The 12,971-nt window shown below is 37.3% G+C and overlaps 1 long non-coding RNA gene across 8 annotated transcripts; it reads right to left on the bottom strand.

The window, feature by feature from the left end:
* Positions 1-215: 215 nt before the first annotated feature.
* LOC130911418 (uncharacterized) lies at positions 216-12,292 on the bottom strand. 8 transcript variants are annotated; one of them, XR_009062098.1, is made up of 6 exons: positions 10,239-12,002; positions 9,958-10,110; positions 9,722-9,748; positions 6,376-6,448; positions 6,135-6,314; positions 216-6,024 (listed from the first exon to the last, which is right to left on the bottom strand). It is a non-coding gene; the product is annotated as an uncharacterized LOC130911418 (long non-coding RNA). The 8 variants fall into 8 exon arrangements; XR_009062097.1 differs by having other exon boundaries at positions 6,135-6,292; positions 6,376-9,748; positions 10,239-12,292; XR_009062095.1 differs by having other exon boundaries at positions 6,376-9,748; positions 10,239-12,289.
* Positions 12,293-12,971: the final 679 nt, after the last annotated feature.

The raw sequence follows: 12,971 nt of genomic DNA, 5'->3' as shown, positions 1-12,971 counted from the left end.
TCCATTTGCTAATGGTGAAGTGATAGTCAAATAGCAAAAATAGTGGCGCTTCGATGTACGAGTGACCAGACTCAAGAGTTTTTCGAGGTCTGACCTGAGGTGGTTAAAAGCAAAAGTAGTTATCCAAAACATTCCTCAAGTACAAGTAAAAAATATTCGTTGAAAAGAATACTCTAGTAAGGAGTAACTTTGTCAGTAACTGCTTACAATGTCTGATGAAAAAAAAAAAAATAATAATGTTATATATTTTTTTCAAAGCACAACTTCATCTACTAGTAGATGGACTGTCATTATCATACTGTACTATAACCTATCCGGCCAAAAAGATGACACACAAACCCTCAAATTCAGACCAGAACAACACGATGAATCACCACCCAGAGCATGAGTGCCCTCTAGCGGAGAACAAACATTGTTACCGCTACTTATAACGTATAATGGAGTCATGTGGTTATTGTTGCGACGTCTCATTGGTACAACTGAGACGGCCACTGTCGGCACCTCTGGCGAGAATAAAGTCAATATGTACAATAAAGACGAAAAATGTAATGACTAGTGTAGCCCAAAGTAGTGGAGTAAGAGTTGTGTTTCATCACAAATCTACTCAAGTCAAAGTAAAAAGTATCGCGTGGTAAAACCATAAGGTGGAGTTTGACTTTTCTGGCAAGAGGGGCCAAAAATGTTGATGACCCCGAAACGCAGTGTCAGCAATAAAATCAACTTACACGATATATGCTCCGATAGTAGCTTAGCCCATGCTCGTACATACAGGCATCCCAGCTGTGTGTGCGTCTGCGTGTGTGCGTTTTTCTGTCTTACCTCGTGGAGAAGTAGACGCCGCATCTGTTTTGGCTGAATATTTCAGCCAGGAACATCATTTATAATAATACGTTGAAAATGAACTTTTTTTTTTTTTTTTACCTTGTTTCCATTTTTGGGGGTTAACGTCTGAAGTGGAGCCAACTGAAATTCCGCTCACCATTTTGGCGATGCTCTCCGGTGTTTCATGGTCCACATCTTCAGTTCTTGGTTCTCGCTCAGTAGTTGTTGTCGCTTTTGAAAGCTTAGGTTTGAAAAAAATGATGTATATCCATCTTGCCTCTTCTGACCTCCAGTGTTTTTTGGGGGTGGCTTAGCAAAGCAAATGACCGTCTCTAAGGTGCTAGTTGTCAGGGAGCGCGGGCGGGCAAGGTGGACCCAAATGCAGGGAAATGTAGGCAAGGCAGATGAATGGTGCAAAAATGATTTAATTAAAGCCAACGAAAAACAAAGTACAAACAAAGGCTGTGATAATCCAAAGAAGGCACTGAGGCAAACAAAAACTGTCACTAACAAAAGACTGCTTTTCAAAAACTCACTTGGAACACAAGGGCTTGGATAGGCGTGAATACTGCTGATGAGAACCTGACATGGACTTTGACGTTGACATAGACACTTACATTGACAATGACGCAACAAGGACTGAAAAGAAACTGGGTGCTTTTATACACACACACATGCAGACAAGGGGTAACGAGACAACGAGGAACAGCTGGGTAATACAGGAGGACTCACTATGTGCAGGCACGACAGGTGAAATCAATGGGTAATCACAGAGACAAGTCACACTAAGGAAAAAAACAACACAAAACCCAACACTAGTCACATGATCTTTTTGAAAAATATTTTTTTTACCCATTACAAAAAATGTTTTTTGTTCATTTCATTCATTTTTGTTGTTTGTTTTATTGCTTTACAACTTTTACAGACAACATTTTACCGGCAACGTCTTAATTTTAAATCCATATATTGGAAAGTCATTTATAAGATCCGACCGCGCACTTATGCGCGTGCGGTGGCCACGGACAACGGGGAACCCAGCCAGCAGGAGGAAAACTCGGTGGAGCAACAAGTGGCATCTTACCTTCGGAGCAAGGGAATAACGTTGGACTTGGAGCACATCGAGGCGTGCCACTCAATGCCGATGAGGAATGACAGACCGCCAGCCATCATCGTGAGATTTATCAGTCGAAAAAACAAGACAATGCTGCTGAAACAAGGTCGCAAGTTGAAGGGTACCGACGTATATATGAACGATCACTTAACACGGAAGAATGCTGATATCGCCAAAAAGGCAAGGTATCTTAAAAAGCAACGCAAGATTCAACACACGTGGGTAGTCAATTGTAAAATATACATTAAATGGAACGGAACGCCTGAGGAAGCAAAAGTGCTGATGGTGCGAGATATTGAAGAGCTTGAAAAGTACTGATACCTATCAAGACCAGGTACCATCTCTGCATACAATGACTATGAACGATACATCAAACACACGAACTGTACTCAGGAATAAGAGCGACATTGATCCACTTCTGCGAACCCTTCAGAACAAACAAATAGAACTTGAGGCCTTTAAATCCAACGAGTCCAACAAAAGAGTCCCTAATATAGAAAGTGATCCTGACAATCATTTCTTTTCTTCTACTGTTACCAATTGCGATTATTTTTACACAAGATCTGTATGAAAATCATATCAACTCAATGGGCAAAACTGTCAATTATACATTTCAACAGCAGAAGCATGTACAAAAATGTCAGCTCTACCAAAGACTATCTGCACCAATTTACACACCCCTTCAGCATAATTGCGATCACAGAAACGTGGTTTAATATTGATAAAGGTATTGATTTTCTTATGGATGATTACGAATTAAAATACATAGAGAAAAGAAAACTGGTGGTGGAGTTGCCCTATATATTCATAAATCAATTAAATGTATGGTATTAACAGATACAGCTGCACTAGAAGCTATAATGCTGGGGGAAGTACAGCCACTGAGTTCTATCTCCTTTTTCTCACTCTACCTACAGTACCACTTGTCTTACTTAATTTCTATTTTCCAATGGTAATATCTAGTAATATGGTAATATCTGTCTAGTCTCTTCATCACTCGTCACCCGGTCTCCCCTTTCCCCCCACCCCTTTTTCAGCTGCAGCCTCCTGACTGTCCGGACCCCTGGCTGGATGGATGTCCTCGTTGCTACCCCCGTCTCATCTGGCTAGATGGACCTCTTCTTGTTCCTTTACTCCAATGTATCTTTACGGACTGTAACTTCGCCTGCTAATTCCCATTAGCAGTACTGGTGCTCCCTGCCTATCTGTCCCGGGAGTGGATCTCTCCTCAGTGTGGTACTTCCCAAGGTTTCTCATTTTCTCCCAAAGACTCTGGAGTTTTTGGAGTTTTTCCTTGCCGACATGGAGGGTCTAAGGATGGGGGATGCCCAGGACTTGAAATGTATGTATTCATCTTCATTGCTTCATTTGCTGTTTCTGATTTTGTATCATATTGCCTCTGCAAAGCCCTTTGAGACAACCTTGTTGTGATTTAGGGCTATACAAATAAAATTGAATTGAATAGATATGTCAAGAACACTTGGAATGTTTGACAATAGAGATCTCCAATGAAAAAAAGAAAAATATAATTGTCAGTTGAATCTATCGATCACCGGGTTCATGTATTGATTCCTTCACTGAATGGATGAGCCAATTGTTTTCCACTATTAAGCAGAAAACATTCTTCATCTGTGGAGATTTTAATATTGATTTATTAAATCCAAGCAAACTGGCAGCAATGGACAATTTTTTGGATACAATGTATAGTATGTCTCTTTACCCAACAATAACTAAACCAAGTAGGATTACATCACACACCATCACAGCTGTGCCACAGGCGCCAGTGAACTGGACAATGGATGTAAATTGGGACAGAAATCAAGAAAGAAGAGTTGGGATGCATTTCAGCTTCAGATCAAGCTACAGTATGCGTTATAAGGTGAAATAATCAAATGGGTAACCGTCAGCCATTCCGACAGAGTTATGTAACCAACGGGGTTGCATCCACACTTGTGTATAGCACAAAAAGGAACATTTGTGTGGTAATTTGCACTTTTTATTTTTGAGGATGATGTTTAACCCTTTCGGTTACAGTGGTCACATCAGTGGACATCTATCCAAAAGTTATCATTAGTTTACCTCACCACCGCCAGCCCAGGTCACAATTTTTGTTGTGGTAATAAGTAAAAGATATTGATAGACGTCCAATCCATTTTAACTGGGAGGGGCTGGAAGCGATCGAACAATCAGTTGAAATGGATTGAATACCGTAAGAGGCAGCCATAGAGTTAAGATATGAGAGGTCACAAGATTCATCAAACAAAACAAAATTAAATGAATAACTTTCCCACAGCAAAATTCACACATGGGACACTTATTTGAATTAATGTTATTATTATTATTTTTTTTTTTTAATCTTGATTTATTTCAATAATTTTTCATTTATATTTTGAAGTTTTGATTTTTTTTTTAGAATGAATTTCATTTCATGTAGAATTATTTCTATTTTATTACTTCATTACTATGTATTTTTTTTTCATGTGCTTTGTTTCTTAATTTAAAAAAATACTATTTAAGTATTTGATTTGCCCCCGCCCCCATGACTAGGGTCATAGTAGGGCCATCAGGGAGTGTCCCGCAATACAAACCCTCAAAACTCGGCTCAAGCACTTTTTGAAAGTAAACCAGTCCTGCAATCACTGACTTTTAAAGCGCCTGTGACACGATGAAATTAAATAGCATTATTATGTGAATTAAAATCATATTTTGAGATCATTCGACTATATACAACAATTTGGCAAAGCGCAGATGAAGAGAAATGTTTCTTTTAATCTGCCGTTTAGCCCCGCCTATCATTGTAGCACTCTAGTGCCTCCATCTAGGTGATGACGTCGGCAGAGTAACGATTTCAGCTGATTTAGAAATCAGCCCAATGGGGAAGATTCAGAACGCGGAAAATGCAACAGACAGCAGCAAAATGTCATCATTGTTTTTATCTCTCTACTCCAATATTTTTACAGTATGTATCTAAGTAATTTCCCCCAATTGCTAAATAAATTGTATGGGATGAAAAATAAGTCTTGTGTTAAATAGAATTAGGCCTTGGGGTGGACCCTGAAAAAGTGCCTAGAAAATGGGTTTCGTTCCACTGTCTGGGCACTACTTGTTCAATGCATTTTTTGATAAGATAATACCCTTCTGAACTTTGGGTTAAAAGTTCACCCAACGTTTCCCTGCACCAATTTTGTCAAAATCTAGGAATATATATGTATAGAGTGGGGAGAACAAGTATTTGATACACTGTCCATGGGTTTTCCCATGGGCCGTGTATCAGTGTGTATATATATATATACATATATATATATACACATATATATATATATACACATATATATACACATATATATATATATATATATACACACACATATATATATACACACATATATATATATATACACACATATATATATATACACACACACACATATATATATATACACACACATATATATATATATATACACACACATATATATATATATATATACACACACATATATATATATACACACACACATATATATATATACACACACACATATATATATATATATATATATATATATATATATACACACACATATATGAAATGTGCACTCTCAATAAAACAATAGCACTTCATTGGAACATCCATCTTTTTTGGCAGTCAAATTGAACAAAGGTCTATTTTTTTGGAAAAGGGAAAAGAGCCTTTTTTTGTTGTTGTTTTAAAGGTGTTAAAATGGAGAGTAACATTTTGATAATGAAACTAAACATAGGAGAGATGGTGGGTGATTACTCATCAATATCAGTATCATCAGTGTCATCATCCCATTTCCTTTGAAATATTTTCACAGTCCTGGCAGTGGCATAAATCTGTACAGGACATTTTTGCAGACAAGCATGAACATCTTTCAGTCTCACACTTGCTTATCTTGCAACCACAGTGGATTACCTGTAGCACACTATCTGGGGCAGGATTTCTAGTCATCCATTTTACTGTTAATTCACCATCCTCAATGTCCCATCCATTGCCAATTGGTGAAGGGGCACACATCATACCAGTCAGACAATGTCGCATTACTGCTGCCTCGTAGTTTGCCCTTTTGCTGTGTTGGAAGAGAGCATCACTTGTTGGAGGAATGGACATTCCAGATACACAATGTCTTGACATAGAGAGAGAACTTTTAGATTCACATCATCAGGAATATCAACATACCCGGCTAGTGTTGGTTCTTCTGTTGCACCAATCGATTGTACTGTTCAACAGGCACAACAGCTTTCGCTTCACATACATTTAAATCTTCTGCTGTGGGAGGCCATGGGCATTTCAGTGAGGGTGATTCGCTTAGAATGGTCCTCAATAGCAGCCCTGCACTGTAAAGTGTCCTTCTTTGTTCTGTGGATTTCCAACCAGATGGTGTGCTAGCCATTTGTTCAGTGTCACTTTCTTGTCTTACCTCAGTAGAGTCGGTAGCTGATGTACCTGATGACTGAGGTATCCTGTCTAAAAGTTTCTGTTGATGATAAAGTCTCCAACAAAAAAAACAAAAAAAACATTTCAGACATGTTGCGCTGGAAAGGGGTGTGAAAAACTATGGGGAGAGATTTGTCTCAAAAATATTCTCACAAATACTTTCGCGATTTACACATATCTTTTGTCGATGCACAAATATATCCAAGATTTTCACATGTATTTTCGAGATCCACAAATATATCCATGAGTTTCACATGTGTTTTTGTAATCCACTAATATATCCTCGAAATTCACATGTGTTTTTTAATGTTGTGCGTGCACTCATCATGAATTATTGTTTGCAAACATTCGAATTGTATTTGTGAATCAGCGGCCGCGTGCATTTATTTTTGAGACAAACATAACAAGAACAAGTGCATTGGCGATTCACACGTGTTTTTCAAATTCACAAATACATCCGCGATTCTCACAAATACATGAGTGATTTTCACATGCGTTTTTCAGATCCACAAATACGTCCGCGTTTTCCACAAGTGTTTTTCAAATCCACAAATACTTCCGCAAGTTTCGCATGTTTTTTAATGATGTGCGTGCAATTATCATGACTTGACATTTTTTAAGTATTCAATTTTGCTTGTGAATTGCTGGAGCTGTGTTCTTTAACAGCAAACACGCGCATTTCTTTTTGAGACAAACGTCACTCGATGTTTCACCAAGATTTTCTCACACACAGTAAGCCGAGAATTTTCACGTGTCTCAAATAACCTCCGCCTTCATCTGATAGGTGGCAGTTTTGAGCGCATAGACTATAAAAGTATGATTCCCAAACTTCAAGAACTATCAAGACTGTCCGTGTACCTTGAGGCCGTTTGTTTTTCCTTCTAATTTGGGAAAATAAAAAACGAAAAACGAACCTTAATCCGTTTTTACAATGTCAATTTATTGAACTGAAGTCGAAAAACAAAATACGACCAATATTTGTTTTCCTCCGAGTTCGCTTTTACAATGAGCCTTGAACCGGAAAACGATGTTTTTCTTCAATAAGGCCTCGTCTTCCGGGTCATGGCTCATTGAATTCTTTGCAAAAACAAATCTTTATTTTTGGACAATTAGAGGCAGAAGACACTTTTTGTGTCACAACTTTTTAATGGCACCTATGTTTTACGCGGAGTTTTGGGATTATTTTCAGTTACCAGTTAGACCTAAGCAATATGCTAGTGTTGATGATGCGATTCCTTCAGGATTCATTATGCTGTGCAGAAATGTAAACATGCCATTTCAAACTTTATCTCCTCCAAATATACTAAATTCAAGTGTGGGGAAATTATGTTTACTACATAACAAAAATTTGAATAGATATACTCGATCTCTATTTCAGAACGAGATTAGATCCAAAGCATATGTTAAGTCTTTTTGGAGATATCATTTGGTCCACGCCTAAGTATGGACTATCCCCAATATGTTTCGGTTGACAAGTAAGGTCAAAGAAGTCGCTTTCAAAATTATCTATAGATAAGTACTATCCTGCAAACCACTACATGAAAAAAATTAAAGTGGGACATTGATACAGAGACAGTTCAGCACCTTTTTTGGACCTGCTCTTTTTCCAATAAATTTTGGAAAGAACTTTGCAAGTTCAGAATCAGGAGCCTACACATGTGGACTTCAAACTCAAATGGGAAAATGTCTTTTTTGTTTTTGTTTCTATAAGAATCTCAAGAAAGAGATTGTTTCTATTATTAATCTTGTCATTTTGTCGAAATTCTACCTACACAAATGTAAATTTAGCAAGCTGTTACCTTCTTTTTCTCACTTTCATAACGAGACTGTGTGCTACATAAATCTGTTTAAAAAATCAAATAATCTAAAAGCGGAAAATAACAATATTTGTGGAAAAACTTGAATCTCTTTGTGAATAATTGCTCACAGCATTATTCATTGTTTTTTTGTTTTTGTTTTGTTTTGTTATTTTCCTGATGTGCAATGTTTGAAATGTTTATAACCCCCTGGCATATTTGTGCTGTTGTTTTTTTTTTTTTTGTTAATAAAAACAAATATTGGACATATTTTGTTTTTCGACTTCAGCTCAAAACCAGTAATTGGTAAAATGGATTAAGTCTCGTTTCCGTTATTGAATTAGCAGTTTTTAATTGGGAAACGGGAGATGATTCATTTCTCTTTTTTTTTTTTTTTTTTTTTTATTAACACACATAAAAACAAAAAATGGAATAGGGTAGGTTTTCCAACGGACCCAAGACACCTGTTTATCTGTTGCCCGGTGTAATGTCACCCGCTAGGTGTCCGTATGTGACCTGGGGATGGGGATGGGGATGGCGTGGCTCTGCGGTAGAGTAGTTGTCCCCCAACCCAGAGGTTGTGCAATTCTCTGCCCTGATGAACTCGCCTAAGTATCCTTGAGCAAGATACTGAACCCCACATTGCTCCTGGTGCTGCGTCACCTGTATGTAGATGGCGATGTAGTGTAAAGCGCTTTGAGCGCCTTGAAAGGTGGAAAAGCGCTACATAAGTAGAACACCATTTGCCATCTGTGTTGATGGGCACTTTTGACCTTTCTATGCGCTCAATACTGCCGCCTATCGGACTGAGGCGGAGGTTATTTGAGACACGTGAAAATTCTTGGTTTACTGTGTGTGAGAAAATCTTGGTGAAACATCGAGTGACGTTTGTCTCAAAAAGAAATGCGCGTGTTCGCTGTTTAAAAAAAAAAAAAAAAAAAAAAAAAAACACAGCTCCAGCAATTCACAAGCAAAACTGAATGCTTAAAAAATGTCAAGTCATGATAATTGCGCGCACATCATTAAAAAAACATGCGACATTTGCGGAAGTATTTGTGGATTTAAAAAACACACGAGGAAAACGCGGACGTATTTGTGGATCTGAAAAACACGTGTGAAAATCACTAATGTATTTGTGAGAATCGCGGATGTATTTGTGAATTCGAAAAACACATGTGTGAATCGCGAATGCGCTTGTGTGAGAAAATTTGACCGTTTCTTGTTATGTTTGTCTCAAAAATAAATGCACGCGGCCGCTGATTCCCATATACAATTCGAATGCTTACAAACAATAATTCATGATGAGTGCACGCACTACATAAAAAAAACACATGTGAATTTCGAGGATATACTTGTGAATTACAAAAACACATGTGAAACTCATGGATATATTTGTGGATCTCGAAAATACATGTGAAAATCTCTGATATATTTGTGCATCTACAAAAGATATGTGTGAATCGCGAAAGCATTTGTGAGAATATTTTTGAGACAAATCTCTCCCCATAAAAAACTAATTGGGGGAAATCACACTTCAATCTTCTTTTCAGCATATCCCGCCTGAAACAAAGTTAAAGGGAAAGATGAGCACAAGACACACATATTCACATCACACACACCCACATAATACATTCACTCTTGCGCTTATATTTCTCATTCACACAAATACACCAAAGAGAACAAAATGAAACGTTCTCTCAAGGCTTTTTTTCAGAGACTAAATAAAAAAAAAAAAAAAATACTTTTTAGTATGAATATTTATAAATTACCTGTAGTCTGAAGCATCAAGATCCTCATGGTTCTTCACGATGTTCACGAACAACCTTCTTGGCTTGTCCATTCTGAGCACTTCTTTGTCAACGATAATCCTTTGACGGATCACTTGTTCACAAAAGAGTTTGTAGCTCTCAGCATAGGGTTGTCTGAAACACACACACACACACGCACGCACACACCCACACACACTTAGGATGTGCAAAGAGTAACGCTTTCGATGCTTTGGCTAAAGGCAAGCAGAATACAAGTGACATGTTGTTGACCAACGCTTTACCTTTGAAATGTGTCATTTTACAGCGAACTTATCCACATCAGCACCAAGTCCAAGCCCACCAAGTCCAGGAAAGAAGTGCCCTTCCAAAACAACTGTCATATGAAAGTGCAATAGATGCTTTTGCATCAGTGAAGACAAGGTGAGTAAGGTTATAGGTCGAGGTGAAAAAAAGTTGCATTTTAAAGTGTTCGGTTTGTCTTTATATAGGTTTGTGTTGGTGGGGGGTGTTAATCATATTGTAACAACAATTGTAAAAGTCATCAAGATTGTGTTCAACTGCAGGTTTTTTGTTGTTGTTTGTTTTCCCTTCGGTCATTAAAAGTTCAATTATCCCTCCCCCTCCAGCACCTCAACCTATATGTATTCATGATCCAGATCAATTGAGATCACAGACAATGGTTTTGGAGCTAAGTTTTCTGTTGTGTTGAAGCACATGTCTTTTGGACATTCTCTTCCTACGTTTGATACATTATGACAAAACACACACACAAGCACCACATACAAAATTATCCATCTCGCAATGTGAAACAAAACACCTGGAATGTGAAGCGTTGCATTGAAAACCTCAGTCCATGTAGAACTGTAACATATATGTATTTATTTTTTATTTTTTAATGTTAATTTTATTTATATATGAAAAAATACAATTATACATTAATACAAATCTATTGGGTTTATTGATAATTTATTGATTAAAAAATCATTAAGATTATAATGGAATTAAAAAAAGTAGATATTTATTTATATCATAGGTAAATACTATGACCCTTTAGTGTAAAACTAAAACTAACCAAAACTAAACTACAAGAGTATTTAACTGCCATTAGTCAATACTTAGTATTATATATTTAGTGTTATTATATTTAGTAATACTACTACTACTAATAATATAGTATTATATAATACTATAAAATTAAATTAAAAAATAAATTATTATGAATTTATTAAATTTATTATTATTAAATTAAAATTATTATTATACAATTTAATAGTAATATTTAGTGTTATTTTTTTTTAATTCATAATAATTTTAATAGTTTTAAAATAGTTATATATATACATTTGTATTAATGTATAATTTTGGTTCGTTTAGCTTACTACTGACAACAACAGAAGTGCGCTTATTCTTAACTGGGAGGACTGGCTATGGATTCTCACGTTTCTGTGCCAATGACGGTGCTAGACGTCCAATCCATTTGCAGCCTTCCAAGGCAAACCGAAGTGAATGTTTCAGGTTTTCAGTCAGTGGCGGTCAGTGAGTTAAATGAGTGGTATATCAATGCTTAAAGTCAGTCGTTAGTTTTAAATAGGCTTTACTACACCCTTTTTTCAAAAGTTCACAGTCGGATCAGAAAGTGTCTCAAAACCGCGGATGTATAACGTATTGTTTCCATTGTTTCAAATGAGACTGACAGTTTGCTTAATATGTCTAGTAATCTGACAAGTATACATTTCCCCGAGGTGGGGCCAATAAAATGCCCTTTTATATTGATCCCCTAATGATCTGAAGAAACAAATCCAGTCCCAACAACGTTTGCAGTGAGGCACCTTGAAGTCAAATAAAAACGTGAACTCACCAAGCGAAGCCCAAATGCCAAGCACGGTCAACGCTTGGAAAAGGAGCGATTGTGCCTTCTTCATCTCTCAGGTCCAGATAGAAGATCAGCCAGATAAACTTCAGAGGAGAATTTAATACGACGCAAGCCTCTTTCGCTCTGTGACAGACACACAAGCTTGACTACGTCACGCACGCACGCACGCACGTCCAACGACACAAAGGCTGGAGGATGACGCTCTAAAGAACTCGTGCATCAAAAGAAAACAAACATACAAACAAAGAAGAATTCGTGCATCAAACACGTCTCAACGTCACGTGGAACATTTGGAAATTAGGGTCGTACTAGTGATGGAGAAACCTTAGCTTTCTGAAGCAGTAAATATATATCAAGCAACGTGTCGAAATGGTTCATTCAGTGTTATGAAGCATTTGCCACGAATCAGTGTGGTGAGTCACGACAGACGACACTGCTTCACCGCTGCTTTCTGTACCGCTGAAGCAAATGTGTTGAGATGGTTCCGTGCTACGAGGCATTTGACACAATTCAGTGTGGTGACATCTTCTGGACAAAAATATATTGAATTTTCATCTAACCAAATGACCAAGTGTCATCTGAACAATGAAACCTGTGGGTGGTATGGTGGTTATATACTATGTCTGATGTGCGAGCAGTAGTGGGTTTGACCACTAGCCTGAAATGTATTATTTATTCTTCCCCCAGATTAATAAAAAAAATAAATAAATAATAATAATAATAATGAAAACAAACAAACAAAAAAAAGCTGTTGTGTTACTTTTAAATGAAATACGCAAATGCTTGTGCAATAGGGAACTCTTGATGGTAGGTGTATAGAATGCTAGTGACACTGGGATGGGGATTTGGGTGTTTCACACATTTTTATTTAAAAACAGAATCATCTCAGCAGCATTTGGTTTCAGCCGGTTCCTCTTTTTGCTAATGACCTCTCCAGCTTTTGACAATATTCTCTCACATGGCACGAACAAATATACAAACTGACAGATAGACAAACAAACACAAAAACTGACAAACAGACAGACACAAAAACAAACACAAAAACTGAGACACAAAAACTAAATTGTGTGTGTGTGGGGTGGGGGATGCGTGGGTGTGTGTGTGCGTGTACTATGGCGAGAGGCTGACGTGACTGACCTGA

This window comes from Corythoichthys intestinalis, unplaced genomic scaffold (assembly GCF_030265065.1).
Source record: "Corythoichthys intestinalis isolate RoL2023-P3 unplaced genomic scaffold, ASM3026506v1 HiC_scaffold_44, whole genome shotgun sequence".
Lineage (NCBI taxonomy): Eukaryota > Metazoa > Chordata > Actinopteri > Syngnathiformes > Syngnathidae > Corythoichthys > Corythoichthys intestinalis.
This window is presented reverse-complemented; position numbering and strand designations above follow the sequence as displayed.